This window comes from Thunnus maccoyii, chromosome 11 (genome assembly GCF_910596095.1).
Source record: "Thunnus maccoyii chromosome 11, fThuMac1.1, whole genome shotgun sequence".
NCBI classification, from domain to species: Eukaryota; Metazoa; Chordata; class Actinopteri; order Scombriformes; family Scombridae; genus Thunnus; species Thunnus maccoyii.
In genome coordinates this window covers 2,082,351-2,091,244 of record NC_056543.1, presented here as the reverse complement: position 1 = coordinate 2,091,244, position 8,894 = coordinate 2,082,351, and the positions used below count along the sequence as shown (strand labels likewise).

Genomic DNA, 8,894 nt, shown 5'->3' with positions numbered 1-8,894 from the left:
TGCTGCCGTCCTTCCCGCTTTTCTCTCTTAAACTTTGAAACAGTCATTTCTATTTAAATCCAGATGGATTTTGCCATCAGCTTCATCAGCGGTCCCTCGGCTCTCCGCAGTTCTACAAACACGTCGGGTGTTTCTGATGAGATATGTGTGAAGTGTAAAAATAACCACAAGGACAGTGTGGAGCTCAGATTGCCTCCTGTAATTCCAGTTTGCAAGTGCCTTACACAAACATAAGATACAAATAAAAAAAATACCCCCTCTAGTCTTACATCTGACAGAGGAGCATCCAGGAGGTTCATGACGAGGGACCTCAGCTGAACACAGACTGCTGTGAAGATCCAACAAATAAGATCTTAAAACAAGTGGGTAGCCAGTGTAGTGATGCTAAAAGTGGAGTAACATTCTCCTGGTTTTAGTATTATTATAGTGTAGGAGCTGGTATTGTAGAAGACAAGAAAGTCCATGTTTGAGATGGATCAGGGTGATGTTGGGGCCTCCTGTGCTGTAACATTACTCACTTCTATCTCCTCACTCTTTTAAGTTATATGAAATTTTGAAATATGTGGCTGCAGAGCGAGCGGTGTCACACCCGAAAGTCAAATCAAATCCGCAGGAAGCTTCATCATGAGCCCGTCGCCGCCCTGTGTTTATGTAACTTCTGTAGTCGCAGTTTGCATCAGTAAAAAGTCTTTACAGCCTTCCAGAGGATGGAAATGTATGTCAGTAATGGCTGAAATTCATTTTTGGAGACAATCTTCCCTCCGTTATCAGCCAGTGGTTGTTTGTGTTTGGCACATTTTACAGCCGACCGTCTGCTGAGTTTTAAAACATGGTTTCTTTCTGTTACTCAGCTAAAGGAATATAATATATCTGTGCTAAAGCTAAGCTAACAACCTCCGGCTACGTTTGGCTGTCTCACTGTTCAGAAACTTCCTGTTGAGTCTCAGCTGAGCAGCAGAAGAATCAGACTCTGCTTCATAGACGCTTTATACTGTCTAACATCTCCAGCTGCAGACATTACTGCAGGTAAACATGCTGCTGCTTTCATTAGGGCCTATTCTGATTGGCTGAGGGGTGAAGGTGGGCGGACACACCTCCAGCCAATCAGAGTAGGGACTCATTAATAATGCAGATTTTATGTAAATAAACAGCCCGCTGGAGGACAGAGAGGAGTCTGAGCTGTAAGGAAAGATAGATTTAGAGAAAACTAAACAATGTTTGGTGAATAAAATGTAACAAATATGTTTAAATCAGTATTTATAAAAATAAGTCAAAAAGGCCATAATACCAGATCTTTAAAAGTCTAGAGATTGTGAGAGTGATTTCTGGTTTATGCCTGTTAAAACATTTCTGCAGTGAGGAGACTAAACAAAAACTAAATAAAAACAACTTCTGCATTTTTACAAGATAAACAGGACTGGACGAGCTGCTGATATGATATTCAAAATTGAGGCTGGGGACACTGGAGACACATATTCTGTCACACCCTGCCTGGACTTTGTGTGTTTTTTGGTCTCTTTGTGTTTTTGTGTTCTTTGGGGTCTCCTGGTCATGTGGGTTTTTCTTGTTGTATTTGGGTGGTGGGTTTGGACCGCCTTTTGTTGTTTGGCCTGGCGTGTTGTGTACTTGGGTTTGGGTTCATGGTGGTTCTTGGGCAGGTTGATGTGGGTTGTATTTGGAGTTTTGTGTTTTCTGGGTTTTGGTTTTGTTGCTGTGTTTCCCTTGTGTGTTCATGTGCTCCTCCTCACCTGCCCTTCATCACCCTCGTTAGCTCTGCTCTGCTGTGTTTCCCTCAGCCAATCACTCCCAGCCTGCCCTTGTGTCTTGTCACCTGTTTCCCATTCCCTGATTAGTTTAGTCTGTATTTAAGGTCTGGTTTTGAGTTGAGTCTTTGTTGGATCATTTGTTTTGTTCAGCTTGTTCTGGTTTGCCCTGTCCTGCAATCTCTGCATGCTGGTCTCTGCAATTGCATCCGTTCCTGCTACTCAACCTGACATATTTATACCAGGTGTAAATGTAATCAGGTTAAATCATATCATTTTTAATGCAAGGTGTAAAGGGACTCTGAGATGCCTAAATCCACAGAACAGCTGTGGAAACTTCTGCAGGAACAACCGACCGAGAGCTGCTGCTGTTTTAAAGGCAAAGTGTGATCACGCCAAACGTTGACTTTATTTAGGTTTCTTCTGTTTACTCAACTTTCTATCACGCTAATTGATAAATAAAAACTATTCATGGCATTATTTTTGAAAGCATCCTCACTTTACTTTTAGTGCACAGAAGCATCTGCCAAATGAAGCTTTGGTGAAAGTTGAAGAAGGAAGATCTCTTCTCCGGTGTTCTGCCTTTATTTCACTACGGATGGAAGTCTGGATTTCCTCCTGTTCTGTTCTTGCCTTCCCACGCTGTCAAAAATCCCTTCATTCACAATTCCAACATCAACATAGCTGACCAATTATCTCTCAGCCCACATTCCTCTGGCCAATCAGTCTCTAGATGCTGTTTTTTTAAATATTGCTGCAATTCTGCTATTCTGTCTTTCAGAACTATTGTGCGACCCACCTGCTCTCCATCACCACCATGACCTCCATGATATCCAGAGAGACTCGTCCATCAACCGCCTGCCTGCTGGCTCCACTCCACCACCACCACCACCACCACCAGCGTCTAGACTCCAGGGGGGATCCTGTCCTGTCTCCTGTCTTCATTATGCTTTATGAGGATGCTTCACATCGATGGAGTCTAATCACCAAAACTCTGTCTGACGCTAACATCAATAAATATTGTTATACATTTCCAACTGATCTCTCTTTGTCTGATGTCTTTGGCAGAGCTGATTAAGAAGCTGTTGAGAATGTCTCAGACCAGGGGCCAGATTAATAAAATGATTTATGAAGTTACTGTACTCATGGTTCTGGTTGTCTGGTTGTCACTAGGGGCATATACACAAGCCTCATTTCCACTCCCACAATCAGCCACATATGGATGAAGATACGCCCTTAAAGGACGAGTTCACAGTCAGGAGCCCAAATGAAAATTAAAGCTGTTTTTCTTGCTGTAATCATTCCTCCTGTTCATACTGACCATTAGAAGATCCCTTCATAATGACCTTACAATGGAAGTGATGGGGGACAAAAAAATGTATTTAAAAGTTTATCTGAAGCTAATATGAAGCTTCAGCGTCCAAATGAGTCAAATCAAGTAGATATCTTTCAACGTTACAGTCTTTTTAGTGCCAAAGTTCCTCTTTTTGTTACTATACTTCCACCTGCAGCTCAACAGGGAAACACTGTCCCAGGAAACACAAAGAGGGAATTTGATGCTGATGCTTTGATCTGCTTTCAATGTAAGTGATGTACAAAAGCAACAGTTTATTTATTTACAGTTTATCTGAATCATATATGAGTCTTCAGCAGTCTGAGTTAGTCATATCAAGTGGATATCTGACACATTTACAGTCTTTTTAGTATAAAATTCCCTCTTTGTGTTTCCTGGGACAGTGTTTCCCTGTTGAGCTGCAGGTGGAAGGATTGTAAAAAAAAAAAACTAAAAAGATTAACTTTGGAAGAAACCTCATATAAGCTTCAGATAGACTTTTAATTGCATTTTTTTCCCAAAATGAGGAATTGCCCTCCATCACTTACAGAGGCACAGTAGGAAGAGATCTTTAAAGGACCGGTATGAACAGGAGGGATGATAATAGTGAGCAAAACCTGTTTCAGTGTTCATTTTGGAACCTGACTGTCGCCTGATCCACTCGTCTTTACACCCGTCAATGAAACAAACGGTACCAAGTAATGATATTTATATCCTCCATATCACATGGACCTGTGAACCATCATCTGCAGTGACATCTCATCATCATCATTACTAAAAGTCTGAAATGTGATCAATAAGTTTGCAGCTCAGATCAACTTTACAGGGCGTCACAATAAAGAATCAAATAAGAATATTAACAGTGAAATAAAATAATGTCTTCAGTGTTAATTAAAAGTGATAAAAATGGATCATCCAAAATTTATTAATCAATATAAAGTTTATAAATGTTCCATTGATTAACATTTCACAGATTGCTGTGTAGACGCATAAAAATTAGACAATCAGTGCAGTTTATTAATAACAATCATGTTTTATTATTTAGTTTCAATCTCTCAGATCATTTTTCCGTCTCCACCTCATCTCATCTGTTTTTATAAATACCAGTTTATCTGTGGGAAATGGTGTTTGCATGTTTTTTTGTGATGTTTATTGAAATCCTGATAAATACCCAAATGTATACACTTGTGTTTGAGTCCACTGAATTAATAATACGACATCAAAATTATTTTTATTTGGTCTCATACTGTTATTTGTCTTTTTATTTTAGATTTAAGTGTTTAAGTGTAATTTAAATTTCACTGTAAAACACTTGTGTATGTTTGCCTATGTGCAGCCTGGAGTCATGCCAAACTATGCAGATAAAATCATAAAATAAAATAAAACACTTTGTTGCACCTCTCAGTAAAATTGACGGTCATCATGATATTTTAACAGAATAATAATTTAGCATAAGGTCTATTGTTATTTTCATGTTAGTTAATTTTTTGTAACACATTTAAACTTGAGATTAATTTTAGGTGAATGTGTTATAATTATAAGCATTTCTTCCCTTTGATGAAAAGCAGTTCTTGCATGAGGCCCAATGAGCTTTCAGTGTAATTAAAGTAATAGCTGGACTGACAGGCAAACATCTGGCAGCAGCGTTCAGGGTGTGAAAACAGTTTGTTGAACATCTGCAGAGCCTGACAGGCAGCACTCAGCCTCATTAAAGAGAAACAACAGCGATTATAAATCCATTCAGCTCCACACAGATGACTTTTCTTTATTTATCGGCCCATCAACGTGTCAGAGAGACACCTCGCGGCATCGAGATGTCGGTTCGGATCCTGCATCGCTCTCACTTTGGTTATAATGATATCGGCTTTTTACACCATTTCACATGCAGATGGTTTGCTGCTCTTTATTAGTCATTAACTAAACAGTGTTTGATTACATGTCCCGCTGCGAGGACGTGGAGCTGTTGGGTAGAAAGAACCAGCAAACAAATAAACACCAGCAGAGGCCTAAATATATCACAGTAATGTTGTTGCTGTTGTTGTTGTTGTGATGTTAATCCCTTTATATTCCTGAGTTATCTCTCTCCTTATTGCAGGTAACCAACTTCAGTGAAGTACTGGAACCTATACTGAGAAATCATCTATATTGTACCATTATATATGTATATATATATTGAAATATGGGTATTTTTCTATGTAATTATTTTTCAATATGGCCGTTTGTGAATATCCGATGCTATTGACTGTTTATGATGGATTTACTAACCTTAAAGATATTGATACCTTGTTAGAATTGACTTAATCTACCTGAGTCAGTTATCCAGTGTTATTCTGGTTGCAGCTGACAGCAGCCTTGGTAAATCTATGAGCTGTCACTTGTTTTTAAATGCCCTGAAGAAGACTGTGAGTTGAAACGCGTAGGCGCTAAGCCCATTCCCTAAAGGCTTTTTAATTTTTGCAAAGTAGTGTGCCTTGGTATTTTCTGGTTATGACTTCTTGAAAGCAAAGCAAAGTACAAGTCTAAACTCTCTTTTTTTTTTATCTTATATGTCCTTGGATCCAAAGAGTACCTGGTTTTTCATACCTGCACTCATGAAGAAGCACTTTTCAGCTTTATCGACTGACATTTGCTCTCTCTACCAGTAGAGAAATGATTTATGATGGCAAATCAATTTGTTGTGTTGTTGTGTTTCAGCTCCTAAAACAGGTTTTAAATTATCAGCTTGTTTCATATTTCAGTCAGTTTTTACTTGGGGTCTTATAATCTCTAACAGTAACATTAAATGGAAGTCCAGAGGTTTGTGCTATGAAGCAGGATTTGTGGTTAGCGAGGTAACTTCAGGTTTAAATTTGGGTTTTCAGGATTACGATGGTGGTTCACTTCTTACCGCAGTACATCACCATGGCAACATATGCTGAACAGCTTAAGAGGATCAGATCACAACCTGTCAAAACTCAGACCACTGACCAATCAGATCACTGGAAAAAAAGGACAAAAGTCTTGAGTTTACAATAAAGTGACAAGTAAAAAGATCAATATATATTTTTATGGGTCAATAGAAACATTTTATTGTTCCAGACTTTCTATTTCCACTCTGGTTTTAAAACAGAGCCTCTAACAAACAGAGAGATCGTTTATGACACTAAACACATAATGATGATTTTAGCTGGGGGAGTGACAGCTGACAGTGTGGATGATTTTACACTCTGCAACTCACAAGAATCATGAGACAACTGTGATGATAAATGGAAATAAAAATGAAAGATTGTCTTTTATTAGAAAAACAATCCTCACACTGTTAAAGGGCTCCATGATTATAAAGCAACATTTGGGTCAGATAGACTCATCGGTCATTAACTACTTTTACACTGTTTTCTTCAGTAGCAGAAACAGTCTGTCGTTACTTTTAAGTTTTTTATGTGACATATTCAAAATGTTCTCCAACTAAATAGCAAGAAATACTCACTCTAAGATTAAGTCATATATTGATAATTCCCACATGTATTTTAAGTCGTAGCCTACTTTTAATATTTGGAAATTATTTCTAGTGTTTCTTCATTTTCTCATTCTGTTGTATGATTACAGGCTTGTTTACATTTTGCTTCGTTGAACATGACTTTTTGCTGTGCCTAAAACTGAAGTTTTTTGCAGATACTTAATATCACTGTTTCATCTCATATCATATGAAGAACTTCATTCATGGTTCTGATGATGTCACTCATAATTAACAACCCTGCCTCTTTTATGTGAAGACGCTTGCAGCTGTTAAACCCAGAGTTGACTGAGCCAGTTGATAACCAGTTTTGTAGTTCTGGTTATCTGGACGGTCAATGTTAGGCTCAGTGAAGCCAGATAACCAAAAGATAATACTGGATATGTTGAGCTTGCTTTGGCAGGGTTAGGGTTAGGGTTAGGGTAGGGGTTAGGGTTTAGGGGTTAGGGTTAGGGCTATGATCTGCCAATGTTACAATGAAATCATTTCATCAAATTTAAATTATACTTTCCATTCATGTGTCTATTGTGTATGAACATTTTAATTAAAAGGGTTAGGGTTAGGGTAGGGGTTAGGGTTAGGGTAGGGGTTAGAGTTAGGGTTAGGGTTAGGGGTTAGGGTTAGGGATTAGGGTTAGGGCTATGATCTGCCAATATTACAATGAAATCATTTCATCAAATTTAAATTATACTTGCCATTCATGTGTCTATTGTGTATGAACATTTTAATTAAAAGGGTTATGGTTAGGGGTTAGGCTTAGGGGTTAGGTTAGGGTTGGGGTTAGGGTTGGGGTTAGCGTAGGGGTTAGGAGTTAGGGCTGGGGTTGGGGTTAGGGGTTAGGGCTAGGGTAGGGGTTAGAGTTAGGGTTAGGGGTTAGGGCTGGGGTTTGGGTTTAGGGGTTAGGGTTAGGGCTGGGGTTAGGGTTAGGGTAGGGGTTAGGGTTAGGGGTTAGGGCTGGGGTTTGGGTTTAGGGGTTAGGGTTAGGGTTGGGGTTAGGGTAGGGGTTAGGGTTAGGAGTTAGGGCTGGGGTTAGGGGTTAGGGTTAGGGTAGGGGTTAGGGGTTAGGGTTAGGGTAGGGGTTAGAGTTAGGGTTAGGGGTTAGGGCTGGGGTTTGGGTTTAGGGGTTAGGGTTAGGGCTGGGGTTGGGGTTAGGGGTTAGGGTAGGGGTTAGAGTTAGGGTTAGGGTTAGGGTTAGGCTAGGGATTAGGACTGGGGTTGGGGTTAGGGGTTAGGGTTAGGGTAGGGGTTAGAGTTAGGGTTAGGGTTAGGGTTGGGGGTTAGGGTAGGGGTTAGGGCTGGGGTTTGGGTTTAGGGGTTAGGGTTAGGGTAGGGCTTAGGGTTAGGGGTTAGGATTAGGGCTATGATCTTCCAATATTACGATGAAATCATTTCATCAAATTTAAATTATACTTTCCATTCATGTGTCTATTGTGTATGAACATTTTAATTAAAATGTAAACTGCACTTATCCAATGTATATAAAATAACAAACAAAGAAAAAAAGCAAAACAAACAAAGGTCCACTTACTAGCATTTTCTGGACAACCACATCTCATGGTCTTTCTCAGCAGATGGAGTTTGATTAGTTGTCATCACAGATAATTAAGGAATGGTCACATGTTATTAGCAACAACAACAATAACAAATGAGGAAAGCTTCAGAAAAAGCTAGGAAGTGGACCTTGATTTAAAATGAGATAGTTTATAAGCACATGAAACTTGAAAAAATTGTCCCCTTAGGGTTTCTGTAAAAAAGAAAGAAAAAGAGCCATTAAACACAACTATAGCATGAATATAACAAAAAACACCATCTTTTTTCTCACTTCTTATATTAACTAGGGAAACATTTAAATTAACTTAGGACAAAAAGAAATATAATAATCAACAATACTTAAAACACAAAATATCACTTTCTAAGGTCATGAACAATAATGTAGTGTTCTCTGTCTTTTTTTACATTTTATGTGCTGGTTTAAAATTATATGTGAGATATTTGCATCCAAATTACGTAACCTTCACAAAGTAACTAATTATACAGGGTGAAAATGCATAATTACTGCCAAAATGAAAACTTAATTGATACATAAGGTATATGTAAAATACAATGTACAAACTTTTTTTTTTTTCATTTTTAGATTTGATTTCATTTTAATCTTGGCAACCTTGAACTTCCATACAGAAATCACATCTGTTGAACCTGTTTTACTCTTTACTCTTTAGTATTTGTGGGTTGAGATTTGGATTTGAGGTGTTAGATTTATTTGGTCAGGATGAATCTCCAGTCAGACAGAGACTATTTACTCTCT

At 38.6% G+C, this 8,894-nt stretch overlaps 1 long non-coding RNA gene across 1 annotated transcript; it reads left to right on the top strand.

Moving 5' to 3' along the window:
* The first annotated feature begins 2,087 nt into the window (after positions 1–2,087).
* LOC121907249 lies at positions 2,088–2,800 on the top strand. The gene is made up of 2 exons (XR_006098816.1): positions 2,088–2,179; positions 2,545–2,800. It is a non-coding gene; the product is annotated as an uncharacterized LOC121907249 (long non-coding RNA).
* Positions 2,801–8,894: the final 6,094 nt, after the last annotated feature.